This window comes from Mytilus edulis, chromosome 10 (assembly GCF_963676685.1).
Source record: "Mytilus edulis chromosome 10, xbMytEdul2.2, whole genome shotgun sequence".
Lineage (NCBI taxonomy): Eukaryota > Metazoa > Mollusca > Bivalvia > Mytilida > Mytilidae > Mytilus > Mytilus edulis.
In genome coordinates, this window is record NC_092353.1 from 53281806 (window position 1) to 53296377 (window position 14572).

The 14572-nt window shown below is 33.5% G+C and overlaps 1 pseudogene; it reads left to right on the forward strand.

The window, feature by feature from the left end:
- LOC139492833 (uncharacterized) overlaps nt 1–14572 on the forward strand; it is a 112373-nt pseudogene that overhangs the window by 20017 nt on the left and 77784 nt on the right.

Consider the following 14572-nt stretch of genomic DNA (forward strand, 5'->3'; position numbering starts at 1 on the left):
TTGTATAGTTCATTGATGTATTTCCTAGTTTTGTTTATATTTAGATACCTTAATGTGTTCTGTCCTTGTGGTACACCTGAAATTTAATGTGTGCCATACAGAATCTTTCTCCTCGAATGTATTTACAAAGAAATTCATAAAAGGCAGTTTTCTCACGGTGTAGCTTCGAAATATACTTTTCAAAAGAAATAACATGACACATTGGAGCTCATGTCCTTCCATACATACGATCTTCTCCAATAGTATCATTTGGATCATCAACAGTTTTCATCTTTTATCTACAAAATTAATTCATATATTTATTAATAAAATATTTCTCAAGTTAGATAAAAGTAAAGTTCATATAATTAATAATACATTTTCTTTTGTTCATTTATTATGTACAAACATGGCATATTGTCTCATGTGTGATGATCCTGTATCTTGTCATTTTATGTATCCTACAACGACACACAAGTATTTACTCCAAACCGGTATGTTGTGAAATCCTTTTAAATTTGAAACCGAAAGCATACTACTTTATTAGTAAAAGGCATGAATTGTAGGACATTCTTTTAATTTTGATTATTTTTACAATCTACTGGCATTTTCCTATATAACACTTATTTTACATACTTGCATTACAACTTATCCCAGTACCATTAGTAAATTAATAACGTAAATGGGGAATGTGTCAACGGGACAACAACCATACCAAGAGCAGAAAACAGCCGAAGGCCAACATCAAATCGAGAAAATCACACACCTAGAGGCGGGTCTCAGTTTACTCTAAACAAAAATGTGTACCAGTTCAGTGACAATGAACGTCATACTTAACCCAAATTAATAAATGTACGCCAGAGGCTCCTGACTTGTGACAGGCGCAAAATGCGCGGGGTTAATAATGTTTTGTGAGATCTTAACCCTCCCCCATTACATCTAACAAATGTAGAAACAAAACCACAGCAATACGGACAGTGTTGATCTTAAAGGTGTTCCGGGTCATTTGTTTCTGATTTTCACGTCCACGACGACAAAAAATGTGATGACGTCGAACAGACATTTATTCAAAAGTCCTTGTGGTATGCAAGGACTGGTTCTTACATCATTGACATCATACGTAAAGTTTTGTAAGATCATCTTGACAAATAGCTGGCCTATGTTTGACTGCCACAAAACTTTTTTTCTTCATATCTCTCAAAACAGTTGAAAAGAAACCTTTCAAGGATGCGAACACAGAATCAATGTTTCTATCAATTCGAGCAGGTTGATTACATATTCAACCAATTCAGACTTTAGTAAAGTTACTTTTTTTTCAACATTTCACAATCTTTTTGCTTTATGAAGACTTCAAATTGTCTATGTTTATTTAATATTTGAATGAGAAAGTCCTGGAAAAGCTTGCTTCTACATGTTACACTGCTTTGCGTAGATTTACTTTCTTGGGATTTTATTAATTCAGAGATGATATTCTCTGAAATGTAAAAAAAATCGCCATGGTTCGTTGTCATCTGTTGACGGAAATGGTGTAAAATTAAGAATCTTAAACTTTGGCCGGAGCGGTGTTAATTGTAAGCAAACTTCGGACTCGGACGGATGTTAATTTTAGGCATTAACAACCGTTGCTAATATTATCATATGTTGCTATGGGTGGGTGTGGCTTATGAAAATTTACAAATGCTGAGTGTTAACTTGTGATGGCATGAAACAAATGTTAAAAACGGAATAAAAATATACCACCCCACCTCTTCTCTTGAAGTCAAATGCCTTTGCTACTGTTGGTTTCAACAAGTTGATTGCCATGGTCTGTGTAAGATGCACTACTGATTAGGTATAATTCATTCATACGTCGATCATTAAGTTTAAATCAACTTATAGATGTGGTGCAATACCACACACACATACACACACACACATCCTTAAAAAACAACTTTGATTTAGATATTAGTAGTTGGATATATATGAAAAGTTCCATGGGATAACAACCAACCAACAAATACAATGTCATGTTCATCATCGTCATTGTAAATGAAGTAACTTCAAGTTCAGGTATATGAACGTTAAATATAGTCCAATGTATAGCCAAATTTGAATAATCAAAAATAAAAAGACAGGTATGTTAGTTATAGTTATCCCATGAGGACGCAGTGTGTCAGTGTACTAAGATCACTCCGATGGTCGGACGCCAGAGGGTGATCTTACACTGACACACCAAGTCAGAATGGAATAAATATTTTACATCCCAGCTGTTCTAGATTAGACGAAAAACCATTTACAATTCATAGAATCTAGTATATAACCTTTTTGACCCCGAACACTATGTTTAAATATGAAACCGTGTAAACTCGCCCCACTTGCCAATCGGCCCCACACTAAATCGCCACTTTCTAAAAAAAAAAACGCCCGCTCTTGTTTACCAACTCGCCCTACTTATGAAAAAGGATAGAATCCCATTGAACAATCAGTCTGACAACTCGCCTTATTTATGAAAAGGGTTAAGATTCCACTGAATAAAAGTCTGCCAACTCGCCTAACTCATGAAAATATCTTGCTTCCTCTATATATGTTAAATTACAGATATTTTAAATCCAGTCATCCTGGTGAAGGGGTTTGATTTGTGGGTTTATATGCAAAAGGTCTTGAGTGTACCTTTCATAAAAGCGTAAGAAAGCTCTAAAATTGTTTACATAGTATATACAAGCAAGTATTTACATTCATTTGTTTAAATTTTAATTGTAAATATGCACGAGAGACGGATGTTCTTGGCTATTCAATTCGTTTTTAAAGTATGCCCCCTTTCAACTAAAGAATTTTGGCAGAACTAACTTAGTCATAGCAACTCATTCTATATGATTTTCTTAAAAACACGAACCTTGACCAAAACGAAGATTCCAAACAGATGATGTGCAAGTTTGTCGGTTGTTCTGGTTTATTGAGTGTTTCCTTAGGGGAACCTTTTCAATATTAAAGGCTCTGTATATCGATAATGCTATAGATGTTGATTGAACACTAGTACAAACTATATATACACATGGAAAAAAGTATTGCAACACCTTGATTTTTTGAAAATTGAAAAATCAGTCTCTTATTTTGGATGGAATATGATAAAATATTTGTAAAATAATATCGAAACGTAGTTAATGATAACATTGGCTTTAAAACGAACAAAAAATGTATGAAAAAAAAAGGTTTTATCGAACCAAAATTTTTATAACAAAATGAAGTGTTTTTTGTACAAAAAAAATGCATTTTACAAGTTTTACTGTAGTCGAACTTTACAATGTCATACATTTCAAAATTAATCTGTAGATGATTGTTCACATCATGGTTGGTCGATATACGCCAAATAATTAGTACTTTGTGCGCAGCTTCCATTCAAACGGATAACCGCATCTTAATGTCTTCTGATTCCTGCCATAAGTCGACTCATTTGTTGCTAAGCTAGCAGTAACCATTCTTGACACAAGGTATTGTTTATTTCATGACCTGTTTGAACTGGGGTGTCCTTTCGTGCACTTTACGCCCATCAGTGTCCCATATATGCTCGATATGGTTCAAATTCAGGCTACGAAAGGGCCAAGGAAGATAAACCGAATTCCATTGGAACAATGGATCTTCCTCAACAACGTTAATTTCCAACTTTGGCGAGCTCTGCACAATATTGGATACGGGCATCTGTGTGTCTGTTCGTAGGCAAAGGTCCCCGAAATGGTATTATCGCACGATAACCAGTAGCGATGAGACGATCTTGAGCAGTTCTTGCTTAAAGGCTCCTGTATGGTCATTATTCACTTTTTAGGATTGTATTTTTTGCAATGGGTTTCCTTCTGACCAACCTTCATTATGCTTAATTTTAAAAATTAGGAGATCTTCTTGACCTCGGAAGGTCTTTAACATCGTTTCTTGCCTGGATTTTATTCTCAAAACGACTTATAGTGGAATGGAGATGACCAACAATACGTGCAATTATCACAGCGGCATACCTGCTTCCCTCATGCTGGATATCTGCCATCTTGCTGCAGTTATGAGTTGTGGATGACCAATTACAAGGTGTACATAACATAAATTTATAAACTTGGTTATTTTAAGTGTTGAAAACAATGAGGATTAAAACATCTGTTTTAGTGTTTACGAGTACAGTAGCTGCATGTGCAGATAAGAACTGAAAGAGTCGATATTTATTGATTAAACTCAGGTGATATTTAAATAATGTTTAACTAGTTCTATTTCAAAAAATCATTTAATAAAAAAATAAAAAGTATTTTTTTAATTTGAATTTTAATTTGGTGTTGCAATACTTTTTTCCAGGTGTATATCTTTCTCGTCTCGTGTCCGATTGACAATACTACGACATCTCCTAAAACCCAAGTCCCACTAGACCACGATCGCACCACGCTCACCGCGATCTAAAATAAATGTAGATCGCGGTGAGCTCGCAGTATGAGCGGTATGAAATTGTAAACAACGACCGTTCTCACCACGCTTATTCTGCGACCTCACTACGATTATCACGATCTTTCTACGCTCATCACGTCCTCACTACGACCATACCACGATTTATCCGATTGCAACACGATCTTACCACGCTCCTACAGCGATTATAGCACGCTCTTACCACGACCATACTACGATCATAACACGTTTATACCACGATCTTACTACGCTCCCAGCAATAAATATTATTTCATACGGTTGAATGTAATGAATTAGAGTGAAATTATTTTCTCTTGTCTTTTCATGATGTATAGGTATCGTACCTATCGTGTGGTCAGTTTCCCGCCGAAACGGGGGTTTCGGCCATTCAGCACGACAGCGTCAATGCGAGCGATTCTCATTTAAACACTTGGTAAATTAATTGTTGGTTATGGCTGAAAATGAGGAGTTAGATGTTCATGACCGTGAGGTTTCGCTTAGTGATGTGATGCAAGCTGTAAAAACGCAAGGTGAATTTAACACTAGTTTAAGAAGACATTTCCGAGTTAAGATAAAAAGTTCACGGGGCTACTGTTTCTGTTGCTTCCCAAGTTAAAAAGTTAAACACTGAATCCCAGTACAATTGGAAATACGAGGGGAATAAAGTTCAATTCCTTCTTAAAACTGAATTTTAAGAAGATCTCACACAATCCATTTGGGCAATTGATAACTCAAAAGTTGATTACGCACGAGATACTATCAAAGAAAATATTGATAAAATCAAAAGGTGAAATAAACTTATCAAAATCGTCGATAGCAGCGTAGTGGGATGGGAGACTGTTCGACAGTAAGAAACTAACCCAGTAGCAAGTGACTCTGACGATGAGAGCAAAATCAATAAAGCAGAAAACAAGGCGTTGCGTAAACGCAATTCAAAGGGAAAAATGCTGCTGCTAAGCCTAACTTTAATTATGTATCGAGTGCTCCTTCTTAATTAAATGCTACTTTTTCAGCAAAAAATCAGCCCTTTCGTGACCCCTAGTCATGGTATAACGGACAAGTCTTGTACCATGGTCAAGCCAGCACGAGTGGTAATCAGCGATGAAATTAACAACGACAAGGAGCTTGTTATGAATGTAGATCGTTCCACCATTGGAGAAACCAATGTCCTTTCAACCCAAGACCTTGCACCATGTCGAAACCAAAATAAGAGAGATTTTATAAAAGATGAGTATAGTTTGAAATTTTGACCTGATAATACTACGTCAGTTTTTTCGAATATTGAATCCGATAATCTCACTACTGATTATTACGAGTATGAACGTTTACAAAATTCCTTTTTACAGTACTTTTTACAGTACTCAACCGTCCATATGTTTACAAAACAATCGATCGGCAATCATCCATAGCGAGTTTGTCACTGAAGCTATTCACGATCTATTGATTAGGGGTTTGATTGAAGAATGTGACATTCAACAACGTATTGTAAATCCACTTACAGTTTCTGCGTCTTACAGTAAAAAGAAACGTCTCATTTTAGATCTCAGACATGTTAATAAACATCTTTGGAAAACTAGTGTATAATTTGAAGATATTCTCATAGCTATGCAATCCATTACAAACAATTCTTTTTGTTTCCAGTTTGATATTGTGTCACCATATCACCATACAAATATTATTAACCCCCATCCAGAATTTTTGGGGTTCTCCTGGAAGTATGAAAACAGTGTACAATGGTATAAATTTTTAGTCCTTCCTTTTGGGCTATCTTCAGCTTGTTATATATTTACCAAGATCACCAGGCCACTTATAAAGAAATGGAGGGGTGAAGGTAAACAAGTTTAAATGTACTTAGATGATGGTTTAGGTACTCATACAAATGAAGATATTTGTAAAGCCGTCTCTATACAAGTTAGACAATATTTGATTATGAGTGGTTTTGTTCCCAAAAATGAAAAATCTAAGTGGTCACCTTTGAAGAATTTGGTATTTTTGGGTTATTCAATTGACACCTACCAGAGTATTGTAAAAATACCGGATGCAGAATTCAAAAGGTTTTAAAAACTATAGAAGACATTGGATATTACACATTAAAATACCGAAAAGTTCACGCTAGATTTGTTGCCTCTTTGGTAGGACAAATAGTATCAATGTCATATGTTATTGGCAATGTTGCCTACATTATGTCTAAACATTTAAGTATTGATATTTTAGAGAAAACTTCATGGAATAGTTGTATTGTGTTATCAAAAGCAAGTTTTATACAAATTAAATTCTAGAAAGAAAATTTAGGGAGAGTAAATGTAAAATCATTTACTTCCGATTGTTCATGTCAAGTCCGTAGTTTACAGCAATGCTAGTAATACAGGTTATGGTGGTTACATTGTAGAAATGCCTTATGATATAGCTCATGGTATGTGGTCCGAATGTAAGTCTACTAAAAGTTCTACATGGAAAGAGCTCAATGCCGTCAAGCATATTCTTTTATCTATGTCAGATATTTTAAAAGATAAACGAATCAAATGGTTTAGCGACAACCAGAACGTAGTGAGTATTGTTGCTAAAGGTAGTATGAAACCTGAATTACAGGATATTGCTCTGTGCATTTTTGAAAATTGTTTGACACATAATATATCCATCGATGCAGAATAGGTACCTAGAACTTTTAATGAGAAAGCGAATTTCATTAGTCGTATTATTGATTACGACGATTGGGGTGTTGGTAAACAATTGTTTACGTATTCAGATTCCCTGTGGGGACCCAACGAGATAGACTGGTTTGCTAATGATGACAATCACAAGTTAACGGTATTGTATTCCCGTTATTGGACGGTGAACTAGATTGGTATTGATTCATTCACTGTGAACTGTATTGGTGTGAACGGTTGGTTTGTACCTCCTGTCTGTGTAGTATCGAAAGAACTTCGTTACATGAAGCAATGTATGGCACATGGAACAATTGTTGTGCCTTTATGGAAATCGGCAAGCTATTGGCCGATATTATCTCCCACTGGTGAAGGATTTAATAAAGAGGTGACGGGATGTATTGACCTACCCACTAACAAGGAATACTATACCCCAGTAAAGGAAATAAATCAGTATTTTGGAATATCGATTTACCTTTTAGGGTGCTGGCTTTGAAAATGGTTATTGAACCTATCAGCTACTAACATGTTAAAGCTTTTAAGTTTGTGGTGGTTTATTTCAGCTATACAGAGGTGATGGTATAAAGGTCATATTTTCTAGACAGTCTGAATGACAGTGGTGGTAGTTTTTATTTCAGTAAAAGATGAAGTGTTTAAAACAGTAAATGAGTACTTAGTTAAATTGTTTGTATGTATAACGTATTAATGTGTGATTTATTTTTACGTCTGTTTTTGCAGGCTTTTAAAAACGACCTGTTGGAATTACCTGCTTCATTGATTGAAAAAGTTTCCTTACTTCCTGATTTGTTAACGGAGAGTAAATCGAGCAGCACAGTTCAAAATTATTATTATGGTTTTTTAAGATGCAAAAAATGGGCTTTATCGAATGGAATATCTAGTGACACTATTTTACCGGCCAAACTAATTTATGTGGCTTTATATCTAGCATGTTTAGTGCCACAAAACCATACGCCCAGTCCTATCAATCAAGCTTTTTAAAGTATAAGATGGGCACATAAAATTACTAGTGAAATTTCTCCTACTGATTCCGATTTAGTGAAAAATGTTCTGGAAGGAGCTAAGAGACGCCTATCAGTTTCGGTTAAGAGAAAGAGCCTATAACTCCAGACATGCTTTCGCATATGTTTGATAAATTTTATTGTGAAGATAATCTGTATAACCAGCGTTCTATTTGTGCCTGCTTGTTATCGTATTCTAGTTTTTTACGTGTGTCCGAATTGTTGAATCTCGAAACCTGTGATGTGTTATTTTTTCAAAGTCACATTTCCGTATTTATACAGAAAAGTAAAACAGATATTAACAGAGTTGGTGATAGAATAATTATCGCCAGAACCGGGAATAAATTGTGCCCCGTAAAGAATTTAGAGAAGTATTTGGAATGGAGTAATATTCAAACAGATTGTGATTTATATTTATTTCGGAATTTGACGAAATCCAAGGATAGTTTTACATTCCGTAAAGACAACAAACCTCTAGTATTATGTATTGAAGTTTAATACAGAATGAAGGTTGTTAGTAGAGAAATATAATTTCATACGGTTGAGCGTAGTGAATTAGAGTGAAATTATTTTTCTTGTCTTTTCATGATGTATAGGTGTCGTACCTATCGTGTGGTCAGTTTCCCGCCGAAATTGGGGTTTCGGTCATTCTGCACGTTAGTGCCAAAGCGAGCGATTCTTATTTAAACACTTGGTAAATTTTAAATTATTCAATTTGTCCCTCCTTTTTTAATTATTTATAAGATATATGATTGATAGGACTGGACGGTTGTTTTTCTTTTTGGTATTATATTGTTTGAAGTATATATCTATAGTTGTGTATAATATATATACATATGTGTTTTGAATGTTCATGTGTAACATATTTAATAAACATAGCAGCGGCGTTGTCGTGTAGCTTTGCACTTTAATTATGAGGTTTTTTTTCTTTATACTTTCACAGTAAATGGTTTTTCAAAGGCATACATTATCATGGGGTGACGTACATGAGACTAGTATTATGTAGTGAAGTTTAATACCGAATGAAGGTTGTGAGTAGAGAAATATAATTTCATACGGTTGAGCGTAGTGTATTAGAGTGAAATTATTTTCTCTTGTTTTTTCATGATGTATAGGTGTCGTACCTATCGTGTGATCAGTTTCCCGACGAAACGGTCATTCAGCATGACGTGTGCGTTCTAGAATCGTACTATGGTCTTGAACAGCGTGGTTCAGTCTCACTACAAACCATTAAAAGTCTGAAATGGCCTATATCTGTACTCGACTGTACTGATTTTTACTCGACCAGTCTGAATTCGTCTGAGATTTACTTCATAATACTCGACTGTAGTCTGAAACATACTTAACAGTCTGAATGTGTACTTGACCAGTACTTAACCATTTTATACGAGTCTGAACCGTACTCGACCTAGTCTGAACCGTACTCGACCTAGTCTGAACCATACTAGACCTAGTCTGAACCATACTCGACCAAGTCTTAACCAACCTAGACCTATTCTTTGTATCTTTCAACTGAATTTTATCAATTTAGGAATTCTTTTAATAAAAATGGAATTTGAACAACAACTTGAAATTGAAAATGTATTCAATACAGTATTGAAATTAAGATTTCACAATAACCAACCATAATATAACTTCAACTCAATATTAATCAACACTTACATAATAATGTATATCAACTTTTAAAATATAAATAAAACAAGCTATGAAATAATCTAAAAAAATGAGTTTTGACTAATTTTCAATATTATTCAAAATTTTATCAATATTTCGGAAGTATTTTATGGTAACTGGACTAGTTTCACCATTAACTTAAGCCTAGTATAGATTTATGGTGTCAGTTGAGTTCAGGTAATAATGCAGTGAATGTTTTTATTAAGATATATTTAAAATAGTATATAAAACAACTTAATAAATTTAAAAAAAAATGAGAGCTTAATTGTTTTGTTTTATTAAACCAAGAATTTAATATAATCATGATAATAGAATTTCCATAGCAATCCTTGATAACCTTTTTAGAAAAGAAAATGTATTCCAAAGTATCAGTAAAAAATATTTCAATTAATTTAAGTATTTTTTTGTTGTCAAATTAACATGGCATACATAAAGCACTTTAATATGTTCTTATTACCTCAGTACATGTGTGTTTTACAGGTAAAAAGAAAGCCCAATTTTCTTAAATTCGTGTATTACTTATCTAGTATATACTAGTACATGTATATTCGAAAGGCCTTGTTATTTAATTTAAACAGGATGTTGCAATTTTGAATCAATGTTATTTAGAATTTAATACCTCTGGCCAGGTGTGATCTTATTATGAGTTTGCCCCCCAGCAGAGGTTATACTTTATATTTCACCACTAATCAGAAAAACAATTTTATTTATTTATTTAATTTTATCCCTTTTTTATATAAACTATATATAATATATTTTTTTATCCTAAATATAATCAGAGATATATTTCTTTTATAAGGTTAATTTTTTTATAAATTTTGTTGGCTGTTGTTATATATATAAGTTAAAAAGAAATTTATTTTAACAGTTAAAAAAGTAGAGGTTTTTTGGTCTAGTATGGTTCAGACTGGTCGAGTATTGTTTAGACCTTTGGTTAAATATGGTTTAGACTGGAAAAATAGGTCGAGTACATGTCGAGAATGGGTTAAGACTGTTTCAGACTGGTCGAGTAATAGTTCAGACTATTTTCAACGGCAAAGATAAGGGTCATGTACGATTCAGTACAGTCAAGTATGGTTCAGACTGGGGTCGAGTAATGTCAAGTAAAAGTCAGACCAATTCAGACTGGTCGAGTAAAAATCAGTACAGTGGAGTACAGATATAGGCCATTTCAGACTTTAATGGTTTGTAGTGTCTGTTCTTTTGGTGGTATCCATTTGACGTGACTCTGTACTTAATATACATCCTGTACGTCATTATGCCTGTCATTATGTTATTATTCTACGATAATTTTTGTATTCTTGTCTTTCATTTTTATTAGTGTGCTTTTTCTGTTTCCTTTTTTGTGTTTCTTGGTTACATATGACGTGGCTCTTTGCGAATGTGCTTTGTCTTTGTACCTTTTTGTGTTTCTTTTTTGTAAGTGGCGGGCTCTGTACTCAAAAATCCCGTCATTGTGTTATTGTGTCGTGGTGAATGTTTGTTTATATATCTGTTTGTTTTTATAGTGATAAAGATAATAACACAACGCTGACTGCTGTACATGTACCCCTATTTTAGACATATTTACCTATTATGTCTGTTTGTTTTGTTTACACATCGTTGTCAATATAAACTTGACGGTGACATCCCGTTAGTCCAGCAACCATTATTCCGAAAGCCCATTTTTCCGACATCCCATTACTCAAACAGCCTATTACTTCGACATCCCATTACTCCGACAGCCCATTATTAATACAGTGCATCTGTCATAAGTGATTGGGAAACTTTTTATCATATTTGTGGTTGTCCGTTTAGATTCAAATCATTCTGTTTATGCAGGATATTTGTCTCAAGTACTAAGGGAGCAATACACAGTTAGGAAAAAAAAAACTTAGAATCAGTCTCATAATTTTTACCCACCCTCTTTCCCGTCCTTTCTATTAGATAAGGCTTTATATTTGTGTTATGCTTGTGTATATTTATGGAAAAAGCATCTTCCATAGATTTGAGTTATAATGGTGAAATAAGATCTCTTTTTGTTGTAACCATGGCAACGATCTGCATTTATTTGATACAAAATATTGCAAAAAGGGGGTGAAAATGTCACATAAAGTCTGAAAAATTTGGTCCAAAGGAGAATGTCAATCCATTAGAGTGATACCTTTCCTGAAACCATAGACATTTTTCTATCAAGAGGTAAAAAAAAATCAAATGCATTTGTGCTCGTTTTTCCATAAAATTGAATTGAAAAGATCGAGCGTCAAATCTCTGTTGTAAAAGCAAGTAAAAGCATGAGGATAAAAGCTCTTGTGAAGGGTTTCTGCCAATCACCCATCAACCAACGTCAAAACCGTCGCACTACGAAAAGAGTGCAGTCACAACCAAAAAAGAGAAATCTAGATATCTATAAGGAAACATAATTGAGCATGTATATGCGGTAAAATATTTTGGAATTAAAACATTGCATTGAAGTGCAAGGTTTCTTGATTTTCAATCGAATAGCCTGTCGTTTACAAGTAATATTAATTCCGGAAAAAATCTGAGATAAAAATCGACGATGTTATATTATATGCAAAGTGATGCTTTACATCATAAATTCTTACAGTCTCTTTAATATGCATATTTTGCGGGTTAATTTTAAATTAAGGTTTGAGATATTCCGTTTTTATCTTTTGATTATCCTCTTTGTATGACGCTGAAAATAACTGTTTATCGGAAAGGTTTAAAATACGGTTTACAGTCATAGCAGGCAAAATGAGAGGTGACTGCAGGTCACCTACAATTTTTCAAATGTTGTAGATCTGTTCGAGTAGGGTATCATGGATTTGCAATTATTTACATGATGGTCAAGGAGAAGATTGAAAGGTAAGGAATGAAGCATTGTTTTCGAAAGTATATTATGAAAAAGACATGTCTTATGATGGTTTAAGGAAATGTCATAAAATATGCATTCGAAAGGGTCTCAAGTCATGATATGTATTACTTTTATCGTTCACTTAAGACACATCTCGACATGACTTGTGATGATCTAATGAGTGTTACGACATCATACAGTTTTGTATTCGCTCATGCAACATGCAGATCCTGGTTTTTGAAAAAGTGGGCCCAAATTAGGTATCGTTTAGTACTGACTGTCCCTCTGGTATCTTTTTTGGAGTTTGGAGTGGTATATGCTAAAAGTATATACATAAAGCATATATGTAGCTCTAACCTCTCCTTCAAAATCTGTTCCTGCATATAGCCTTTCTTTCTCTCTTTTTGGCACTGTTTGTTCTTTCATTTAATAAAGATTTACTGTTTCTCCACTTCGTCATTTAAAATTTGAATCTCCTTTTCTTTTTAATGATTCTCATATATGAATATTCATAATATTTGTTTCTTTAGATAGTAGTTCGTTAACGTATTTGCACGGGTATTTAGATTCTATTAGCGGGTACTCTATTTACCAAATATTAAAAGTATTCGCAATAATAGAACACTTCATTATAATACTACATGAACGTTAAGTTCTAACTAAATTCAAACAAATTATCGACTCATATTTTAACTACTCTTCATATATATTTTTATGTTCATCGTGCTCATCATAAGGAAAAAAATATAAAATATTCCTATACAATAAGACCAGAAATAGTTATTATTTTCATAGTTGAATAATTATTTTCCCTTTTTACTGATATTAGAGCATCATAGGCATGACTATCTTATAACAGCTAGGATTTATATTGTATAACATATCATAAGATAGTCATACCATTTCCCTTGAGATTAATCGAAAACCAGCTCTTGGCCTTGAAAAATAAAGCAAGAAATCATATGTACTTACTTATTTTCGTGAAAATAGGTATATTTTTTACTGTACATCAACCAAATTTGAAATCCAGAAGAAAATCTGCAAGGGCATATTTACGAAGTGAACTGAATCAACAGGTGAACCTCGTCTTTTTTCAATGTTGTTTTAGTGGAGTCTAGTTTCCATTTCCTTTCTTGAGTGTTGCAGTGCTTTTTCCCCATTTAAAAAAAAATTATGATGTCAAATAGAGGTGTCGTGTTAAAGGTATTTTCAATTTAATTAAATGTTATTTCTGACCATTTTCATTAACATAGACGATCTTTTTCTAATCCGCAGTAGTTTTAATTAAAAGGGGGACATGTATGTGTTCATGTGTGAAATTCAGTTGTGACATCAATATTCTTTCAGGTACATAAGTAGTCAAAGAGAATATTTGATGTCATTTCAGTTGGTCTAAAACTAGATGTATGTATCAATATCTTATGATTAATGTTTGTAATGTTGAAACTTTTAAAGAAATGTATTTATTTTTACGGCTACCAATTTTTCGTGGATTATGAGGGGAAAATATTTTTCTTGATATTAGATTTCCTGTTTTTGCAGAGGTCTGCATAAACATAGAGATAATTCCAAAGTAATCTGTAAATAGTTTTCAAGTCATTTGTAAATAAATCTGCATATGACTCTCTTTTATTACCTGCAATTATAATAAACGTGTACCGTTTAAACAAGTTTAGAAAACAGCTCCAAAATGTAATTTTCTAAACATAGATCACATATATATAAAACTTTGAAATATAAATCAAAATAGATACTTTAATTTCTTTTTTCTTAAATTTAATTAGGAGCAGAAATTTCTACAGAACTGCCACACAAATATTGGGAGCACAGAAAACAAGACTACTCTGAGGTCATTATTTTATCCTGCTCTCCAAGAAGGTAATGTTCAGTTTAAAAAACAAGTAGTTTTGATGGGCAAGAAGATTTAAAGAATGTGAACATGAAATTTGAAGTGTCTTCAACAATGTTCAATTTTAGTGATTATGAAAAAATAGAGAAGGAATTGT